The 23,447-nt window shown below is 39.4% G+C and overlaps 1 non-coding gene across 1 annotated transcript; it reads right to left on the reverse strand.

Annotated features, from left to right (window-relative positions):
* Positions 1-1,456: 1,456 nt before the first annotated feature.
* On the reverse strand, positions 1,457-1,529 carry TRNAS-ACU. The gene has a single exon. It is a non-coding gene; the product is annotated as a tRNA-Ser (tRNA).
* Between the last annotated feature and the right edge of the window lie 21,918 nt (positions 1,530-23,447).

Consider the following 23,447-nt stretch of genomic DNA (forward strand, 5'->3'; position numbering starts at 1 on the left):
GAATCTTACTTACCAGAGAGTAAAAGGTGAAATGCTGTAAATTTGCCATCATTTTATGACTGTGTCTCCACCATAGAAAAATGATATGCTGGATGAACCTAGAGATGATCATACTAAGTGAAGTAAGACAACGATAAAAATATCATATGTGGATTATATGTGGAATCTAAAAAAAAAAAAAAGATATAAACGAACTTACTTACAAAACAAAAACGGACTCACAGACATAGAAAACAACTTATGGTTACCAAAGCAGAAGGGAGGTGGGAGGGATAAATTATGAGCATGGGATTAACAGATACACACCATTACACGTAAAATAGATTCTAACCAAGGACCTACACTATAGCACAGGGAACCATACTCAATATTTTACAATACCTATATGGGAAAAGAATCTAAATCTGAATATATATATATATTCAAATATATATATGTATAAATCATCTATACACTTGAAACCAGCACAACATATTAAATCAACTATACTTCAATAAAAATAAATAAATTATTTTTAAAAAGAAAAATGGTGTGGCTTCATTGATGCAGAGACCCAGCTATCGTGTTTTTGTTGCTTCCACTTCTGCCATGAAATAGCATCAAGGCAGCGTTAAAACAGGCCTCCCTTGTTCAATGGAAGGTCCTGTAAAGTTCATGTCACAGCAGCATTTTTGTTAAGTGAATCCTGTTTTACTGTTCAATTCCATTATAAATGTCAGAGCTTCAGTCTACGGGAAAGCAGCTGGCCCCGAGTAGAATGAAATCACAGGTCAGAATGTGGAAAATATCTTCAAAACACGTATTTAAAGGAACAAATCATATCTGGAAAAAATTATCATTCAAGATATGTTTAAAAGTATTCTGCACTCAAATAATGACATAGAAATAAAAATACAGGGTTGAGAAATCCTGGCAGCTTTCTCTTCTGCCTCAATCTGAACTTCTACATTGCAGTTGATGTTAAGAAAGCAATTCCTAATGATCAGAACATTTGGCTGAGGATGGTTTTTTGTTTTAATCGACTTTAATTACCTTAAGATTTTTGACTTGATATTCTAGGTAATTTTTTCTTGTTTTTTTGCAGGGGTTTGGCGATGAGGTGGAGTACACTTTTTCTAGACTTTTGTGTTATCTCTCCAATTATCTTTATCTGGATCCTTATACTAGGGCAACAAAGAGGACAGCATAAAATATAGTACCCAAAGTATGCATTTCTTGTTTCCCTGGGGAGTTCTGTACTGGTGTTTGCAGAAACAGGTGTTATTTAGCAAATGCCTTTGTGGCTTTGAAAAAGTCATAATTGTTTGTATATTTTGTGATTGTTTTGGACCAAATTGCTTTATTTAGCTGCTAATATTTTTCTCATTTGGGGCCATTAGCATATCAAGTGGTGTTTTTTTGTTTGTTTGTTTTAATTTGACTGTGCCAGGTCTTAGTTTTGGCACATGGGATCTAGTTCCCTGGCCAGGGATTGAACCCAGGCCCCCTGTGTTAGTAGCACAGAGTCTTAGCCACTGGACCACCAAGGAAAGGCCTCAAATGGTGTTTTTGAATTTACAAAGATTTTGCACACTGATTCCACAGATGTAGTCATTTACTTACCCATTCATTCACTTATTTTTTAATACAAGGTCAGATACAAGGTCACTACTCTAAAGATGCCCATAGAGCCCAGATAAGATTGAGCATCTCTAAAATGTCGAGCACAGTATTACAGTGTCATTTAATCACCATTCCTAAAAATATAGGGATTATTATTCCCATTTTAGAAATGCATAACGTTCAGAGTGGGCATGTAATTTTCCCAGGCTTATGCTAGTAGTAAGTGACAGAGCCCATATTTCAACTTGGGGTTCTCTAATATAAAACTCCAAAGCTTCCATTACAATACCCTGTAGTTTAAGAATGTTTACCAGTTTAAGAATGTGATCATCAAATTATAATGAAGAAGAAAAAAAATTATAATGAAGAGATAGGATCCTTAAGTTTTGAAACCATAACTGCTTCATATGCTGTTATGGGAAAACCATAACCATATGCTGTTCCCAGCATGATGACATGTTTTAATTTAAGAATTCAAGAATTCCTTAAATTTTGGAATCTGGGAGACAACTGGAGAGGAATACCTGTACTAATTAAATATCTTGATAACACATTTATTGACAGTTGGAAATCTTCTTGACATTAGTTGTATGGGTTAAAATCTACCATCCTGGGATCTATCATGTTGCTGCCAGCTGCACATATTTGAAGAGGAAGGGGAAGATGGAAGGGAGGTGGCCAGGCTAAAATCTCCCTGGGGACAGTCTCGGTGCTAGGGAAGTGGGTGGTGGGAATGAAACATTTCAAGGGATTCTCTTGCTTCTGCTTTGTTCTTGATCAGGACCAATTCTAGCCTTCATACATTAAAGGAGAGAAAAAAGAGAAATTCAACAGGAAGAGGGAAAGAGAAGGAAGAAATATTAGTGAAAAATAGGGTAGGCAAACTCATAGGAAAGTTTTCCTATGAATTCAGAAATATCAAAATGAAGTAGAGTCCTCCAAAAATGTCAGGATTATAATTTTACATTTATTCAGTAAATTTCAAAGTCCTGAGTGTGGGACATTCCCTCCCTAACATGAGTAATGTAGGTGCAAAAGTACATAAAGTATAGAGGCTCTTCAACGGGTCAATGTGCTACACTTGAAATGGCCTCTGCAATCATTGAAATCAACAGGGCATTCAAACACCGTTTAATGGTATACTGACATCAACAATTTAAAAACATATTTTTGAAAACTTGTATTGAAATGTATTTGACATATAACATTGAGTAAATTTACAGTGCACAACACCTTATATGTAATATGGATAGCATTTATATATTATAATATGATTATCATTGTAAGGATAACTAGCATCTCCACCACATTATGTAATTATCCTTCCTTTTTAGTGGTTGGTATAAAGAATAGTAGTCTCTTAGCAAGTTTGATGATTATAATATAATATTTTTGTCTATATTCACAATATTGTGCATTAGATCTCTATGGATAATTTACCATACTTGTAAGTTTGTACACTTAAACAGCATCTCTAATATTCCCCATCCTCTATCCCCTTGGCAACTATCGTTTACCCTCTGTTTTCACAAGTTTGGCATTTTTAATTTCTACAAATTCATGATATCATCTAGTTCTTGTCTTTCTCTGTCTGACATCAACTCTTTTATCTTAGAAAACTCTGGTCGAATCTTCAGGGATTCCCTTAGAGTGTACCTCAAGTTTCTGATTGGATCTGTGGTCTCTAACGTGCATAAGAAAGGCAATGCCAAAGAATGCTCAAACTACTGCACAATTGCACTCATCTCACATGCTAGTAAAATAATGCTCAAAATTCTCCAAGCCAGGCTTCAGCAATATGTGAACTGTGAACTTTCAGATGTTCAAGCTGGTTTTAGAAAAGGCAGAGGAACCAGAGATCAAATTGCCAACATTCGATGCATCATCAAAAAAGCAAGAGAGTTCCAGAAAAACATCTATTTCTGCTTTATTGACTATGCTAAAGCCTTTAACTGTGTGGATTGCAATAAACTGTGGAAAATTCTGAAAGAGTTGGGCATACCAGACCACCTGACCTGCCTCTTGAGAAATCAGTATGCAGGTCAGGAAGCAACAGTTAGAATTGGACATGGAACAACAGACTGGTTCCAAATAGGAAAAGGGGTCCATCAAGGCTATATATTGTCACCCTGCTTATTTAACTTATATGCAGAGTACATCATGAGAAATGCTGAGCTGGAAGAAGCACAAACTGGAATCAAGATTGCCGGCAGAAATATCAATAACCTCAGATATGCAAATGACACCACCCTTATGGCAGAAAGTGAAGAACTAAAGAGCCTCTTGATGAAAGTGAAAGAGGAGAATGAAAAAGTTGGTTTAAAGCTCAACATTCAGAAAACTAAGATCATGGCATCTGGTCCCATCACTTCATGGCAAATAGATGGGAAACAGTGGAAACAGTGGCTAACTTTATTTTTCTGGGCTCCAAAATCACTGCGGATGGTGATTGCAGCCATGAAATTAAAAGATGCTTACTCCTTGGAAGGAGAGTTATGACCAACCTAGACAGCATATTAAAAAGCAGAGACATTACTTTGCAACAAAGGTCCATCTAGTCAAGGCCAAGGTTTTTCCAGTGGTCATGTATGGATGTGAGAATTGGACTATAAAGAAAGCTGAGTGCCGAAGAATTGATGCTTTTGAACTGTGGTGTTGGAGAAGACTCTTGAGAGTCCCTTGGACTGCAAGGAGATCCAACCAGTCCATCCTAAAGGAGATCAGTCCTGGGTGTTCATTGGAAGGACTGATGCTGAAGCTGAAACTCTAATACTTTGGCCACCTCATGAGAAGAGTTGACTCATTGGAAAAGACCCTGATGCTGGGAGGGATTGGGGGCAGGAGGAGAAGGGGACGACAGAGGATGAGATGTCTGGATGGCATTACCAACTCGATGGACATGAGTTTGGGTAAACACCTGGTGATGGACAGAGAGGTCTGGTGTGCTGCAGTTCATGGGGTTGCAAAGAGCTGGACACGACTGAGCGACTGAACTGAACTGAACTGAATGTATATAAAGAGAACCAGGTAAATTGCTTTATTTTCAAAATCCATCTCACCATCTCACTTATTCTCAGATGTGGAAATTAATTTCATTTGATGTCTGTTTTACTGTGGAAATATGAAGTGAGCTAGGCAGAGGATTTGTGAGACCTTTTATAAGCAAACTTAGTAAACGTGCAGCAAACTATAAGAGAGGAACTTTCCCAAAATATTGCACATGCATATCTATTATGATGACGAGCATTGCTGAAGAGTGAATTGATTAACTCATTTTAGGCTGGGAGAGGGGGAACATTGAGAGGTAAACTGTAGAGACAGTTATTGATTTACACATAAGGCTTCTGAGAGAAGGTCATTGACATTTAGGGAGGAGATGAGAAGACAGAAGGCCAAAGACACTGTTTTTCTGTTTCAGTTCAAATAAAATAGCCTTCAGTATTGTGTCCATAAAGTCTGGAGAAAAAAAAAAAAAAATAAAGTCTGGAGAACAGTTCTAGGCATCAGCAGAAAAAGAACGTGTCAATCCAATCACTTTCTTCTCTGTTCTTTCTTCTCTTCTTAATCTTTTTTTTTTCCAGTTTTATTGAGATATAATTGATATACAGCACAATTATATATAGATATAATTGATATAGAGCAATTGATATATTGATATAATTATATATAGATATAATTGATATAGATGTATATTTGATATATATATAGATATAGAGATATAATTGATATATATAACATATTGATACAAGTTCAAATTATACAGTACAATTATTTGATTTACATATATTGTGACATGATTGTCACTGTAAGTTTAGTTAATATTCATCATCTCATATACAAAAAAAAATAGGAAAAGAAAAAAAAATTCCCTTGTGTTGAGAACTCTTAGAATATACTCACATACTCTGTATGTATTATACAGAAATGTTAACTATAGTCATCAGATTCCACATTATATCCTAGTACTTAATTATAACTGGAATTTTTTGCCTTTTGACTACCTTCTTCTGAGTTTTAACTTTGTACAAAATAAATACTGAATTTAGAGAAGCAGTAGGAAGGAACTGTGAGGCACTGGGAAGCAAGATGTGGGATAACTCTGGGAAAAGTTTCTGTAGAGCAATAATAGTTACCACTGAAACAGGGAGAGCCACTGTTTGCCAAAAGACACCTTCTTTTTTTCTCTCTAAGCACGTAGCCACAGCTGTGTTCTTAGCCTCCCTAGCAGCTAGGTTCACCATGGAACAGAGTCCTAGGCAATGCCATGTGAGGGGAAGTGATGGTAACCACTTTCAGGCAGTTTCTACACATGCTTCTCCAAGATTTTCAGGATGCCTAGGGTGGAATACACCACAGACGCTTCAGAGAACTTGTGTTGCAAATGTTAGAGCCTCAATCAGCTTTGGCTGTTGAACTAACAAGTGTTTCCATGTATGAGGGAACATCACCACCATAAAAAAAGAACATCTGACTTTTCTGTTATGTGAATAAGAAAGAATCATCTAGTGTATTTCGGTTGTTTTACATTTCAGGTTCTGTTTGTTTCAGCAGGTATTTCCCTGCTAGTCCCTAAACACAATTTTGTTGGGGAATATACATATATACACTATTGATACTACGTGTAAAATAGATAACTAACAAGAATCTGTTCAATAGCACAGGGAACTCAACTCAGTGCTCTGTGGTAACCTAACTGGGAAGGAAATTCAAAAAAAGAGGGGATATGTGTACATGTATAGTTGATTCACTTTGCTGTACAATAGAAACTAACATATTGTAAAACTACCATATTCTGATAAAATTTAAAAAAATAAAACGATACCATCATTAAGCCAAAAATAACATATGTGTAACATATAATTCAATTTTATAATTTAAAAACAAGCAAATTGTTAAAAGCCATTCTGAAGGTCTCTAAAATTTCTTTCCTGGGTCTGGACTTATTGAGAGGAGGCCTTGCAAAGGGGAGAGGGATGGTTGCACACACTTTTCCAGGTTCCCATGCACTACAACTTCATGATCCCATGACAGTTGGGGGCGAGAGCACGAATTGTTTAGATTTCTAAAATGGATCTGGGAAATTTATGCTTTTCCTGTTGGGGAAAGTCTCTTGATTTATGATCATCATGTTTATATGTACTAAATCATACTGAAGTATATGAAATATTTTGTTTTTTAATTTTGGTTGAGCGAGGTGTTGGTCATCCAAATGAATGACTATTCATGGATGGCATAAATTCCAAGCAGCGTTTGCAGTGGGTGTGCATTATTGGAATGGCAGAGGCAGATTGATGGTCTCTGGATCCCACGTGAGCATCAGACAGTGCAGCAACTGCTCAGCACAATCGCTTTCTGACCATAAACTTGAGTTGTTATGATTGTTGGTAACAGTTGTACTTTAAAACATGAAGAAGGGTAATTCTAAAATGATGATCCATGTTGTTCCCTAATCACTATTTTTAAAGGCCTCAATGCTTCTACGATGTCATGTTTAGAACCAATGTGTGCCCACATAACTGATGGAAATGCTTTGATGCCACATTAATATCTATCTGCATAGCCATAAGAGTAAATTCATTTATTATTTAACACCTTAACTGTCACCTGGTTAAAAATAACTGTTTACTTTTCTGTTTGAAAAATAGTATTCCTAGGTTGACATTATGTTGCTTTTACACAAAAAAGAGGCCCTCTGATCTCAGTCATTTATCAATTAGCAGATTTTACTATACTCTCAGGACAGTGTTAGGTACTAGAAGTGTGAGGAAGAAAGAAGAGATGTGTAACAAGGTTTCTACAGTCTTAAGAGGGACCCACTTAACATGATAAGAATCATTTGCAAACAGAGGTTGAAATTCACATTAGATTTGCTCAAGAGGACCTTGAGCATGGATCTTGAATCATGTCCCTGGTACCTGCTATCTGCGTAACACTGAACAAATTGTTTGATACATAGGATCTCAGTTTTCCAGTCTATGAGATAATTATGCTATGAACTACAAACACTGTACATCAATGAAGGGGCAGAGTGTCTCCTGTGGTCCTAACACCAGTCCTGGAAGAACAAGAATATGGCTAAATCATCTAATTCATACAGCAGTGGGTGAGAAGTATTCACAGACAAGGAAAGACTTAAAAAGCAGCAAATTATAAAGAAAGACTCAAAAGAGGCAAGAAATAATGACTCCAAACCTACAAGTGTAGGTGAGGGCCAACAAAATCTGAATAAGTAGAATTAAGAAACCAGAAGTGTGGATATTTGAACATGATTCTGTACTATGTTCTGTATCTATTGGAGCATCTTATATATCAGCTAGGTCTGTAGGAGAAGAGAGGTATTCAGCTCACCTCTGGTTTAGAAAGACACTTGTGAATCTTCCACTGATTGTCAGTTCTTGTGAACTGAGTTACACTTTTAAGATCACTAGATTTCACAAGTGCAGCAGGAAATGGCAACCCACTCCAGTCTTCTTTCCTGGAAAATTACACAGACAGAGAGAGCCTGGAGGACTAGAGTCCACAGAGTCACAAAGAGTCAGACACAACTAAAATGAAGCATGCAGATTTCACCAAACACTATCATTTGATTGGCTTATTTTTTTACTGTATATCATCTCCCCCAGTGGGGTTTAAGCTCCATGAGGACAGGAAGATATTGATTTTCCACTGATAATTTTTTAGCTGATAAATCCTTTGTTCTGAGAGCTGGAAAAGTGTAGGTCCTTGATATATACTTTAAATAAGTGAATTAATTAAATTAATGAATGAATAGATTATATAACTGGGTATCCTTTACAGGCAAATCATAATTTTTTGGTCTGAGACATCTACATAAAGTGCAGGTCCCTGCCATTAAGAGATAGACTCTATTGAGTCGAAGTCAATTATGCAGTGGTTTTGCTTGCAGTTGACTTAGAGGTTGGCTGAATTAAGGCAATGGTGGCCAGTAAAACATATAAATTGGTCTTCCAGAAGTTTTGAGGGAGAAAATTCTGGGCCCTTGAGGGAAATCCATGCCCTCCTCCACTCTCTCTTTCTCTGTCTCTCTCTCCTCCCCACTCCACTCCTTTTCCCCATCTGAACCCTTTATGACCACAGTTATCTTGAGGCCACAAGACAAAATGAGCAGCGCAAGGAGCCGGGCAGAGCTGAAAGAGTGGAGAGTAGTGAAGGTGGCAGGCATGACGTTTGACACTCCACCAATTTGTGGACGCCCAGTTCTGTGAGTCCTGGAGAGCCCTCATTGTGTAAGCCACTGGGAGCTGGTTTTTGTTACTTCAGCCAAAGCATCACAATTGTTACCACCTGTTACAATTCCTTCCAGAGGACTGAGTTAAAAATATATGTGGTCATCAAGAACCAGCCAAGTAGTCTTTCATAAGCTTTCAAAATACTCTACACCAAGAAACATTATCTAATGTTTCCTCAAATAGAGGAAGACAGTAACAAAGCCCAGATTGATAGAATTAAGGATAGGACCTAAATCTTGTTACTTTCGCCAAGATGCTAAGAGAGAGAAAAAAGAACTATTGTATGGAAAAGGGAGTAGGAATGTCCCATATCCTGTGAGACTTAGTAACTGATGTGTACCTGGCAGCACTAATATTTTCATCTATACCCACTTAGCAATTTTGTCTTTAAGAGGTGCTGTAGTGGGTAGTAAAACAAGCTGACTTGATCAGCCAATATTGTCTTGGTTTTCCTGGCCTATTGGCCATTCTGTAGGTCTGCCCACTCACAGGTAGAAAAGAGCACATCAAAGAGATGAAATTCAAATAGATCACTTCCATTTCTAGTTGTTACCATGGTTGAAAGGTGTGATGGAGAAATTTTAAACTATTGGCCACTGGGAAGTATTTCAAATTTAAATAATATATATACTCTTCCCTTCACCCACACTCATCCCAGAACTCTCTAGACCCTGCCCTGATTCTTTTCTTCATAGCATCTATTGCCTTGACAGACTGTATATTGTAGTTACTTAGTTGTTATTTATATCCTCCCACTTAAACTGTAGGCTTCACTAAGGCAGGGATTTCTGTTATCTAGTTCATTGCTAATAGTTAGCATCTATGAGAGTATCTGCTACACAATAGCTAAATAACCAATATTTGTTGAAAGAATGAAGGTTTTTTTTTTCATTTGCAAAAGTATAGAACAATTGAAATATTTTATAAACTAGGTTTGAAATTACAGATCCAAGCTTGAAATGACTTTCTCTGGTGACTTCTTTTAGCTAACAAACAATTTTTAAACTTTTTTTAGACTTCTAGTAAAACTTGGATCCATGCAGAACATATTTAATTCAGGGAAGAGTATTTTAAGGAAAATGGAGATTCACTCTTTCAGGGAGCAAGGAGAGAATGTGGAGTACTGACTTACTTTACATATCTTAAAATTGCAAAGATATATTGTTTTCCAATACACTTTTAACTAGAGATGAATCATCCTCTATTGAGACTAGGGTCACATATAAATTAATTTTCAAAATGCTTCAGTAAAAAAAAAAAAAAAAAATGGTCAATGCTTTCAACCCTTTCCCTGGCAGAAATACGAGACAGAAATATCACAACTCTTAGGGTAAAGCATGGTGGACTGCAAGCCTGCACTAATTTTTGCTCCTCTTCTCCAAGTGACTCTTTCTTTGCCTGGGAAGGTTGTACTGCCTTCCCTGGGCTGCAGCAGCTTCCTTGGTTCCTCAACCTTCTGTTCCCCTTGACTGTTCCTCCTTCCTCCCCTATCCTTTGAGAAGAGGTTACGGTCTAGTGATCTGCAGAAAGTTAACAAGCACTGAACAAGTGTGGGGTTCATATGATCCCTTGGGTCCGCTTGTTCCCCTAGAGTTAAATACCAGATTTCTTTCAATAAGTACCATCCCCTCCTTGTTCAAGGAGGAGATGCTTGTGAATGAAACTCACTCCTGCATGGTTCACCATCAAAGACAGGCTTGTTAAATAGGTCATCAGAGGGCTTCCAGCTTTCAGTGACTGGGGTACCATATTTCCTTGACAGAAGCAGGTAGTCAACCAGGGCATTTATTCATTGAAGGTCAGGCTTTTGTATTATGAAACTTCTAGCAGATGTGATAAGCAGTAAATTGCAGATCTACCCCTTTTTTTCACTCCAGAAAGTGTGTGTGTGTGAAATCAACAGAATCCTGCCTCTCTGTGATTTATGACCCACTTTTGACCAACTCTTATCAGGTTCCCACAAGCCCCTTTCTGATGTAGCCTGTGTCTGAATGACAATAGACAAACCAGCACCATTATGCACCCAAATCTCTCTCTGCATTCTATACACCAAGATTACATCTGGGGCATTGATTTATTGCTGCCATTCTCCCCACAGGGACCAGTTTGTTCAGCCTGAACAAGATCTACTATTATTAAACGGAGTCAACAACTCTATGTGAACTTGGGAAAGAAATTATCATTGGCTCTCACCATTCTAACAACACAGGTATATAAGGAAAAGCCTGCATTTAAATATTTAGACTGTATATTTGTCTCTGCTAGTCTCTTTTTTAAGTATGCAAAATAAGATAAAACAAGGCTTGGGAAGAAGGGAATCTTTGTGGTTTCTCAGATGTTGAAACACAATGTGCTTTTTTTATGAACTGCACTGAAATGATTACAAATCTCTGCTTTGGTGTGTATTTCTGAAACACCTACTATATCTGTAGCAATGAGGTTTTATGACAGCTTTAACAGTTTCTGCAAAATTTATATGTTCTACCAGTAGATCATTTGGGGGAGTGATATAAATTTTACAGCACATCAGAGTTTTATATCACCTACAAATGCCTGATGTAGGATTCACTATAAGCAGCCCTTACATCCACCCACAGTTTTCTATTCTTCAGGGTATTTATGTTTGCCAGGCAAAAGGGCCCTTCAATGCTTTTCTCTTTACAAATGATCATTCCTCCTCCCTTGTTACCTCTCACTTTAACATCATTCGATCTGACTATTTGTCTATGAGAGATTCACTCCTGCTCTCATCAATTTACATAGCAGACAATCTCTGCATTACCTCTGCTCTCTAACTCCCACAGAGGGGGGCAGTGGTTTCCCTGGAGTTTCTAGAATCTCTGAATTGAGCTAAATGAAAACCCCAAAGGGAAATCCTTTTCTGTAGAGCTCTTACTTTCTGAACCACCAGTTTTTACCTATGATCTGACATACGCTAGTGAACTTAGGAGTGGCCTCAGAACAGAATACTTTCAATTATAACAGCTTTAAGAAATCTGGGCCCATCATTGCTAAATCTGTGGGAACATCCTGGGTCATGATCCCAGAGATTTAGACACACTGAAGAAAGTCAAATACAGGCTCAAAGCTGTAGTGGTCCTTTTGTTGAGGTTGTTACCAGAATGCCATTTTGGGAAAACTTTTTGCCACCTTTGTTTACTAGGTCAGGAATCTTTGTCTTTAATCTTTCTCATTTCTATGAGCCCTATTCTTGGTGCCTGAATATCTGAAAGATTTCCTGTAGGCATTTCAGCATAATGGCTGAAGAAAAATATGTGTGTTAAAAGGTTTATTGGGCATATAGAATTTGTTTCACTTGGAAATCATATTTTCCCCCTCCCCAGCTTCTGCACCCACTCCAAAAAAGAAAAGAAAATGCTCTCAATCCACTTGGTTTGAGTAGGAGCAGACCTATAACTTCAACTCAGTTTGGCAGATTTGTGACCCAGGCTTAGCCAATCAGGAAGATTCTCCTTGTGTCTACAGGATCATGAGCTACATGAATGATACAAGCTCAGGACTACAGGGCCATCTTGGAGCCACACAGAGAAAACCTGAGACTGAAATGAAACAGGTAAGAACAGAGCCCAGAGTTGGAGACAAAGTTCTACAACCTCAACTGCTCTGACTACAGCCTCTTTCACCTCTTGGACTATTCATTTAGGTCAGTCAATAATATCCGCCCTCTTTCAATTTAAACCAAAACAAAGGGAAGGATAAACACCAACACGTGCTTGCATACTCAACTGCTTCAGTTGTGTCCAGCTCTTTGCAACGCTATGGACTGTAGTCTGCCAGGCTCCTCTGTCCATGGGATTCTCCAGGCAAGAATACTGGAGTGGGTTGCCATTTCCTCCTCCAGGGAATCTTCCTGACCCAGGGATCGAACTCATGTCTCCTGTGGCTCCTGCACTGGCAGGCAGATTCTTGACTGCTGAACCACCAGGGAAGCCCAAACACCAACACATAAGGAGTCAATTCAGGTAAACCACATTATACTTTGGGTACCTTACAGCCTATGCTTTTCACAAAATAAACAAGGTCATTTGTCTCTTTATGTCCTGTGCTATGATCATTTATGATTTATGACATTGTTTGGAACAAGAAGTTGAAAAGTATAGGGTTCTATTAAAGCAAAGATCCCAGTACCAGTTTCTATTATAGTTGGCCTGAGACATCAGTCTGAACAAAGGACAGACCAGAGGTATCTGGACTTAATCCCCAAGCAATAGGGAGCCAAGATAAGTGTTGGAACAAAAGAGTGACAATTACAGTTTTGCTTTCCAAGAAGCCAACACCAGCAACTGTGTGAAGAAGGGCAGACAGTAGGGAGAGACTTACGGAAGGCATAGCTTCTAAGCCAAGGAGAGAGCTGGCAATGCAGTGGCAGAAACATGGGAAAAGAGAAAATGAGCTTGGGGAAAGTTTCTGAGGTTGAGGCACTTAGTGATTGAATACATGGGTGTGGGAATAGAGGTGTCAGAATTCCAGTAGAGACAGGTGGAAAGTGATGCTGTTACTGATCCTAAGAAGAAAAAGAAGATCATTATTGAACAGGTGGAAGGAAGAAGAGATGGACGTTTTCCATAATAATTGCAGCTTCGACTATTCTTTTACTGCCTTCAGGATAACCAGATGAGTTTGGAAGTGCAGAGTGATGTTAAATTTGAAGACATTAGTGTAAGAGATTTTTACATTTGGTGGCAGTAGAGTCATGAGGATGAATGCATTTATTCATAGAAAATAAACACATGAAGCTTAGGGAGAGAGAAAAGCAGAGCCACAGGGGCCACCAGCACCCAAGTGGCAGACTCAGTCTAAGGAGCACGGGAAGGAGACCTAGCAGAAGCTGTCAGAGCTGAAGTAGGAGAAGATAAGTCCTCAGGACTTAACGTGGAGAACGTTTTCAGAGGAGAGTAGTTTACAATCTCCTAAGTTACAAATGGGGGCTTCCCTGCTGGCTCGACAGTAAAGAATCTGCCTGCAATGCTGGAGACCTGGGCTCGATCCTTGGGTCAGAAAGATCCCCTGGAGAAGGGAATGGCTACCCACTCCAGTATTCTTGCCTGGAAAATTCCATGGACAGAGGGGCCTGGAGGTCTATAATCTGTGGGATCGCAAAGAGTTGGACATGACTGAGAGACTAGCATTATGCTAAATTACAAACATAAGGACATCCCTGGACTGCTCAGTTTGCTTACAAATGAGGTGAAAGCACCATTTACTTGAGAGCTTAGCTGGGAAACAGTGTTGCCGTAGCACCGGCTTTTATTGAGGGGAAAAGTCCCTTCCCAGGGACAGTAATACAGGTGAGAATATATTAAACATCAGCCAAAGATAGCTCATGCCTTTCCAATTATAGAATGTTCTTTTTCCTTCCCACCTGTGTGTGATTCACCCTCCAAATCATGTTATATTTCTGAGAACCCAATACCTCTTTTTTTGCCCCTGTTTCCCATACATGTATCCTTTCTGAACTACTAACATTAATGCTATATTATATTGCTGATACTCTTTACATGCCAGGCACTGTTCCAAGTACATTGCATACATGTTAACTTACTTAATCATCCCCCAAACTCTATGACGTAGATATTATTATAGCATATAAGAGCACTGACATATTGAGATGTTAAGTGACTTTTCCACGTTCATGCAACTCTAAAGTACCAAAACCAGGGTTTGAACCTGGGCTATTTGGCTTCATTATACATGGATCACGTTTCTGTGATCTGTTTTGTGAATGTACACATGTGCATGTGTTTGTATTTTGTTGCTTGGTTGTGCTATTCGGTGACTTTCCAAATAGCTTTCAAACCCTCTGATTGAAGTGCCAAGATCTTATACTTATTTGAATTCTTCTTGGAATTCAGTAATAATAGCTCATTTATTAAGCTCTTACTAGGTCTCCTGTCCTTATTAAATACATTAGAGTTAACCCTTGAACAATGAAGGGGTTAGGGGTGCCAACACTTTGTGTAGTTGAAAATTCACATATAACTTACACTGGGCCCTCTGTATATGACCGGTTCCTCGGCACCTAAGTTTCCTCTACATCTATGGAATCAACAATCGCAGATAATGTAGCACTATAGCATTTACTATCGAAAAAGCTTCACAAATAAATAAACCCCTGTATTTCACCTGTGCTACTCAAGCATCCACTATATTTCATTTATTGTCAGCTTCAATGACATAGATGAGGTTATTACTTTTTTTAAAAATTTACAATTGGGGAACTTGAAGCTCGAGGAGATGAAATAACTGGCTTAAGGTCACAGAGTAGGTGACACTTAGGCTTTAAATGCACATGAACACTAACCTCTAGATGCTATTCCTGTCAATTGTATGAGTAAGTTCAGTAAGTAGAGGACTTATTGATTGACTGTAATCATGCACCAGACTGTCGGGATGGAAACTCATTCTCTTTATGCAATCCTGCTTGCTGGCCATGTCCCTTTTCCTATCTATTTTCCATCTGATTGTTGCTGTTTAGTCATTAAATCATATCTGACTCTTCACTACCCCATGGACTATAGCCCACCAGACTCCTCTATCTGTGGGTTCCCAGGCAAGAATATTGGAGTGGGTTGCCATTTCCTTCTCCAGAGAATCTTCCTGACCCAGGGATCGAACCTGCATCTCCTGCATTGGTAGGCATATTCTTTACTGCTGAGCCACCAGAAAGGCTCTTTCCGATGATGGGGAGACTATAAGCAAGGCTACCATCAGGTGTTAGACCCAAGACTATATGGGGAGCTCAATTATGTGAACAAATCAAAGCTCAAAAGTGTTCAGTTTGACTAATACAGTTTGCAGATATTTTTTAAAAAGGAACAATGAGAGAAATTCTCAATTTCAGCACGTCAGAGCATACAAGGTAAAGGAAATTGGCTTCGGGGAGTCATTTGAATAATGGGACAGTTCAAATAAAGGATGTTCCGATTACTGAGTTTGCACTGTACTTAATCTACCATACAGAGAGCAGCCCTCCAGAGCATTTGCTTCCACACTAGGTGCCTCTCTCAACATTCAGCTCAGCCATGCTCCCTTCTCCAGCTCATGATCAGCCTTTTGAAAGTCTTAGACTCTTAAAAATCACTTTTCAGAGAAGAAATTCTTTGAGTTATTATTCTTACTTTTTGTAACATGTTAAATTGTACATTAGCCAGAAATAAATTCCTTCCAGCTGATCTCTAGGTTGGGACCATATTGTCACCTTCTTTCAACAAAAGTCCTAAGAACGGTAGCAGCAGGAATAATGAAGTTTGCCTTCCATGTGTTCATGCATGTGTGCTCAGCTGCTCAGTCATGTCTGATTCTTTGCAACCCCATAGACTGTAGCTTACCGGTCTCTTCTGTCCATGGAAACTTCCAGGCAAGAATACTAGAGTGTGCTGCCATTTCCTAATCCATCCTCTCTCAAAGCTTTAGTATCTCATTCAGTATTTTGCTTGGAGCACAGTCCAGACACTTGACCTGACCCAGGTCTATCAAGGGAAGTCCGTAACGATGAGAGAGGCAAAAGACATGCTTTGGCTTTCTAGTTGAGGATAGCGAAGATTGATTTATTCCTGACTGGTACTGCCCCAACTCCAGGGCAAGGCATATACCACACTAGGGTAGCAGAAGAGGGGAGTTTGACCAGCCCTCAGTTGAAAGACCATCTTGATTATTCGGATGGTCTTCTAGCAGAAAATCATTTTTCAGGATAAGGTATCTGATTGTTCTGGGAATGCTCTGGCTACAGGATCTGAATTGTCTCCCACCACCCAAATGAAATGGAATGGCCGAAACCTGGGAGAAGAACAGACTCTGAAAAAAAAAAAAAAAAAAAGGTAAAGCAGAAAAGTAAAGAACTCTCAGAGGAGTCAAAGAGCCAGAGGATGGCAGGCGAGCAGGGAAGATCCGATGAAAAGGGAATTATTCTCTGCTGAAGTCAGCAATATTGGCTACCTGGGGCTTCCTGGAAAACTTAGGCCATAGAACCCACGCACACACACTGATGAGAAGGAGGGGCCAGTTGAAGTGGATCCATTTTCATGTCTTCATCTATGCCCTGCTTCTTGTAGATGCTATGGTTTAGAAGACAGGAGGAAGGAAAGGAAAAAAAAAAAAAAGGAAGAGAAGGGAGAGGAAGGGAGGGAAGAGAAAAGGATACTTTGATCCTGGAGTTGACTCTGCACAAAGATAAAATGCATTTTTTTTACATCCTCTCCATTTAGAGAGATTGTTTAACATTTGTTCTAAGATATTCAAAGTATTTAAAGAAAACATGTAATTCCAAACCTTCGTCTGATTGTTTGAGTTACTAAAGGTGGGATTTTCAGCAGAGACTGCTCTTGAAGTTAGAAAGCATCAATATGATAACTAAAGTCCTTTTAGTTAGGAAGGACTATTCATGAGTAGGAATTGGAGAATTCTCTCTGAATAGCACAGGAGAAAGAGGGTGGAGCCCTTTGGCTCTGAAGCAGTGTGAATGGTTATACAGGAAGGTAAGCAACCTCCCCTTTGCAATGTGTGAGTCAGCTGATTCCTAAGAGAAACACCCATCCTTGAGAAAGGAGTCCATCAGCTTTAGGAATGATAATGTCTACTGTTGTCCCATGTGCCACAAAATAAGTTCCCTTTGTTACTCTCATACCTTTATTGACTACGTGTTTCTTATAATAGTCGGTATTAGTGACACTGTCAGGGAGTCAGTGTGTATGAAGGGAATGGGACAGGAAAGAGAATTGCAGCTTCCACACATCACACCTGCTTTGGGGTTAGCAGGGTCCAGCAGCATCACTTTAGGGAAATCAGTAACCCTACATTTCCAGGAGGGTCCCTAGCAGTCAGATTCTCTGAAACCCAAGGTATCCTGGCTAGGAACATTGGGAGGCAGTGAGAACAGAGTGGCAGGACCAGGGTGAATTGATTCTATGAGGAGAGGCAAGCCAAATCCCCCTTTCTCCAAACATAAAGGCAGATGGAAGGATGGAATAGGGGAGCACTAGACTAGATCCTGCTAATATGTGGCTCCGGACAAAGCAGATGGCAGATAATTGAGTTATAATTCATCCAATAAGTGTTTATTGAGCACCTGTTACATTGCAGGCACTGTGCCAGGATATAAAACCAATTACACAGACAGTATCCTAAGAAGTGTACATCTAGGAAAAAGACATCCACGTGGGTCAGCAGTTACCCAACAGTGAGATGAGCAGGATGATAACTAGAACACTGATAACAAGCATCACTTCTTTTCACAGAGTAAGCACTGTACTTGGCATTGAGCCAAGTGCTTTTATATTCTACAACATTTGCCCTTCCTAACAACTCAATTTGAAAAGTATTATTAGACCCATCTTATGGATGAGGACATTGAGACTTAGATAATTTTTTTTTGGTCAAGTTCATAATGCTTATGCTATTTCCTAATGAAGGTATGGAACCTCTTGGTCTAATCCCAAAGCTTGTCTTCTTCATAAGTTGCTGCCTGGGAGATGGCTAGATGCACTGGTCAGCCCTGAAGGCTTTAAAGCAAGAGATGAGATAATTTTCTATTTGATATTAAAACATAAGTAATAGCTTCATAAAAGATGTTGGGGTGGGAGTAGGGGAAGTGTGTGTATGCAAATTGCATGGAGGAGAGTCACATGGTGCTTCACGGAGGTGTGGGTACCATGCTATGCTGACCTACTTCAATCCGATTGGAATATAGGGATGAAAGTGAGTGTGGAGTGAGTGAGGAGGAGGGGAACCATGGTACGTGGACATAGACTGGTCAGAGGATTCTTATCATGGAGGGTGTGGTGTGCCAAGTCAAGGAGAGTGAAATATAAATGCTCTCAAGCCATGGATGATGCATCTTAAGGAATAGGATGATCTCATCTGATTCTGATGGCAGGGGTCACATAGACAAGGGTATGGGTGGGGAGGAGAGAGTGAATCGAGTTAGGAAGGTGACTATTGGTTTGATCTAGTTCATCACATTCAAGAAATGAGATAGAAGGCAATTTAAGAGAAAGTAAGAAAATAGACCAAGAAAATAGTTACAAAAAGTGATTCACGGAGAACCCCACAGACTGTGCCTTCATGCCCTTCCTTCACCACCACCAAGACCAGATCATCAAGGTCCTAGGAAATTATAAAATCGGGTATCATCCTTGAAGCACACCTTGGGAACTGACTTACCTCCCAGCATATCTCCTAGTGTGCCCAATAAACTTCATCTAGATGCCAGAGAAGGAAAACGGGGCCAGGCAGCTACAGTGAGGGTTCCTTATTGGCTCAGCAGATAAAGAATCTGCCTTCAGTATAGGAAACATAGGAGACACTTGTTTGATTCCTGGGCTGGGAAGATCCCCTGGAAAAGGAAATGGCAACCCATTCCAGTATTCTTGCCTGGAAAATTCCATGGACAGAGGAGCCTGGCAGGCTATAGGCCATGGGGTTACAAAGAGTTGAACACCACTGAGTGACTAAGCATGCATGCACTTTGGAGTCAAACTTCTTGCATTTTTTAAAAATTGAAGTACAGTTGCTATACAATATTATATAAGTTAGGTATATAATACAGTGATTCACAATGTTAAAGATTATACTCTTATTTATAGTTATAAAATATTTGCTGTATTTCCTGTATTGTATCATATATCCTTGTAGTTTAATTTACACCTAATAGTTTTTACCTTTTAATCCCTTACCCCTATAATGCTCCTTCTTCCCTCCCAACTACTGATTTTCTCTTGCATCTGTGAGTCTGTTTCTTTTTCCTTATATTCACTAGTTCATTGTATCTTTTAGAATCCACATAAACTTCTTGCGTTTAAATTCTATGTCTGTTTCTCACTATCTGTATGCTCCTAGACAGTTTTTTTAAACCCCCTGTACTTCAGTTTTCTTATCTATAAAATGGAGTTTAAATAACAATAGTAATAATAGAACCCACTTCATAAGATGGGTGAGAATTTTATGAAATAACGCATACAGAGCACATAGACTGATGCACATACCAAGCACATACTGCCTGATGGATGGAAAAAGTTAGCAATTCTTTTCCAGATAACCACAGGCCTGATTTCTGGGGGTTCTCCTTTTTTTGCCAAGCAGGAAAGTGGCTGTCTGAGTCCAAAGCCAAGGCCTTTTGGCTTGAGGAAACATTTTCCAAGAGTTCTTTAGGCCCTCCAGCTCTATTGCGGGGGCCTCTGCGGTCTTCCTTTAGAACAAGAGGCTGTCCCTTGCCCCCAGTGTACTCACTGTTCAGGATGACTTCTAGCTCCCGATGAATCGCAGGCTCCTGGACAGACTTCACAGAGCTTCTTTTTCCACAAAGCTCAAGACTCAGGCTAAATACAGGCTCATTCTGATTTTTTTTTAACAGTGAAGACAGATGGAAGCCTGTATTCTAGATGTGTCTTGGGCCATGAGAATTTGTTTTTTGTGCCAGGAAATTCCTGTTGGCTTCCTATGCTAATAAACATAGTCAAAGACGATCTCTAATCTGAAGCATCCCACTTTGTGATTTCCTAAGCTACTCAACAGCTCGGGTTTTGTCCTCATCCATCATTCAGAAAGCCCTAGATGGAACAGGTCAAACAAAGAGATAAGTTTGAAACCTTGGCCGGTGGGAGGGTGTGGGGTTGGGCGGTACCGCCGTAGCATCTCCACAGTCTGGCAAGAAACCAAGAGACATGGAGTGGGAATCCCTGTGCATGATTCAAGTCACCTAGGGATGCTTGCAGTCCATCAGGCTTACTGTTTCTCTGCACCAATTACAGTCTTCTCAGAGATAAGTCCAATTTGAGGCTATGGAGGGGATATTTTCATCTTAGGGGTTAGGTCTACCCCAAACCTTCTCCAATTCAATTTTACATTCTTGATAGCTCCAACACTATTATGAACTACTATATCATTAGATTTTGACATGGGCAATTCAATTTAAAGTCAATGCTTAGAATCAACACTTCACAGAAGCCAATTCAGTTGAGAAGACAAGCTTCGGGCTACAGTCAGAAGTGGGCTTCCCAGGTGGCTCAGTGGTAAAGAATCTGCCTACCAATGCAGGAGACACAGGAGACATGCGTTCTTCCCTGGGTTGGGAAGATCCCCTGGAGGAGGAAATGGCAACCCACTCCAATGTTCTTACCTGGAGAATCCCACAGACAGAGGAGCCTGACAGGCTACAGTCCATCGGGTTGCAAGGAGTTGGATATGACTGAGTGACTGAGCACACATCAATGCTCAGCCAGGAGTAGCTCTGTCAAAATTAGAAGCTGAGCCCACACGCACTTGCGCATGCATTTGAAATGTTATCGCCTCCATGATCTCTAGTTCTGCCTTATATACACTTTAGACATCAGAACTAGAGGGGAGAAGCTCTGAAACAGCTGGAAGAGGCCACCCCAACAAAGAAATCTCTGCCCAAACTGTTAAAACCAACACACAACAGATGGGGCTAAGCTGAACTTGGATAAGTAGCAGACAGATGTCTGTTCTCAGCGGTATCTGACTAAATTCCAGAAATCCCAGGGGATATTCATAGTACCAAAGTGACACTATTTTCCAGAAGGAGAGGCCAGAACCCCATTGTAATCTCCCTGGCTGCTCACTGCAGTCCATTCAGTTCTCTGAGTGATCATCAGACTCATCATGTGCCCTGAATTTCACCAGTCACCTTTAACAACTTCTTCCAGAACATGAATTAGCCTAGAAGCCCCCAAAATCACTGCTTATAACTACCTCTAACTTCAGTGACACCATCACCATTAAATGGATGTGTTCCCTTCCACAGTCACAGCACCATTTATGTGGGAAGCAACATCTTATTAGTGGTTCCTCTTATGCCTGGTGTTACTGTCTCATCTCATAACTGACATCATTCTGCTTATTAACAAATACATCTCTAAGGCTCCCCAGCACTAGATCTCTAACTGAAGTTCTGTGTCACATTCCAGCTTTAAAAAGTACCTTCAAATTCTGCACGGCCGTATCTGCCCCTGCATTGGCAGTCATGCCCAGGAAAATGGTAAGGAATGAACACATCAATAAGCCTTAGACAAGAATTTCCATTTCTGGATACTTGACAGCCAGAACCCATCCATCCATACAGCCACAGTGGATTTCCTATAAAGATTGGTATCATCTCTTCAAAGTACTGCTTCACAGCTCTCCCTCTATCTTCACTCTATATCTGAAATCCCAAGTCCACTGCCATTTCAGCATGTGGACCATAATTAGTAAAGCCATAAGCCTCTCAAGACCGGCTTGATTCATAGTTAATGCACAAGAGAAAAGCCTAAACATATGACAACTAAGCCTGGGATATTTTGAGATGACATCCAAGGGCATACATTTATACTCATCGCCAACCTCTACATAGAACTAAAATATGGATCCCAAAATAAACAAACAACAACAACAAAAAAAAAAAACACACAAAATTCATCTGCAGCTGCCACTCTGTAGCCCATAACCTAACCAAACTGCTTCATTTTACAAATTAGCATAAAAAGTTATGAAATTTTCCTAAAGCATTCTAAATGGTAACACATTTTTTTCTCCAGCTTTCTTGAGATATAATTGACAAATAAAAATTGTATATATTTAAGGGTTGGAAAGATCCCCTGGAAAAGGGAATTGCTACCCATTCCAATATTCTTGCCTGGAGAATTCCATGGACAGAGGAGCCTGGTGGGCTATAGACCATGGGGTCACAAAGAGTCAGACACAACTGAGAAACTAACACTTTCACTTTTTTTTTCAAGGTATATAACATAATGTTTGATAGAGAGAAATATGAAATGCTTACCCCAATGAAGTCAACTAACATCCACCACCTCACAGAGGCATCATCCTTTTTAGTGAAAACAGTCAAGATCTACTCTTTTAGCAAATTTCAAGTGAACCTACAGTCTTAACTATAGTCACCATGCTGTACATTAGACCTCCAACACATCTGAAACTTACCCTTTGACCAACATTTGTCCTACCACCAAGGCCCTGGTAACCAACATTCTACTCTCTGCTTCTATAAGTTTGAAAATTTTAGATTCTACATATAAATAGAAATCATACAGTATTTGTCTTTCTATGTCTGGCTTATTTCACTTAGCTTAATGTTTTCCAGATTCATTCCTGTTATTACAAATGATAGGATTTCCTTTTTTTTAAGTTAAAGAATATTCCAACGTGTGGGTGTGTGTGTGTGTGTGAGAGAGAGAGAGAGACTTCTTTATCCATTTATCTGTTGATGCATACCTAGATTGTTTTCAACCTTTGCCATTGTGAGTAATGCCACAACAAACATGGAAATCGAGATACTGATTTTATTCCTTTGAGCATATACCCAGAAGTGGGCAGCACATTGACCTTTAAAATTATTTAAAAGCAGTCTATGAAATCTATGAAGAGTACAACTTAAAAATGTCTATAGCAACCTGCCACCATCATCATTATTATTACTGTTTTTATTATTGCTATAATAATTATTCTTTCAACCAATACGCATTGAAGACCCAAGGTGTAGTGTAGAAGGGCATCTCCCTTCATCCCGAGAAACTTAACAGCCTAATTGGGAAGACATGACATAGCAAATTCTTCCGAATCCAC

This window comes from Cervus elaphus, chromosome 11, assembly GCF_910594005.1.
Source record: "Cervus elaphus chromosome 11, mCerEla1.1, whole genome shotgun sequence".
Classification (NCBI taxonomy): domain Eukaryota; kingdom Metazoa; phylum Chordata; class Mammalia; order Artiodactyla; family Cervidae; genus Cervus; species Cervus elaphus.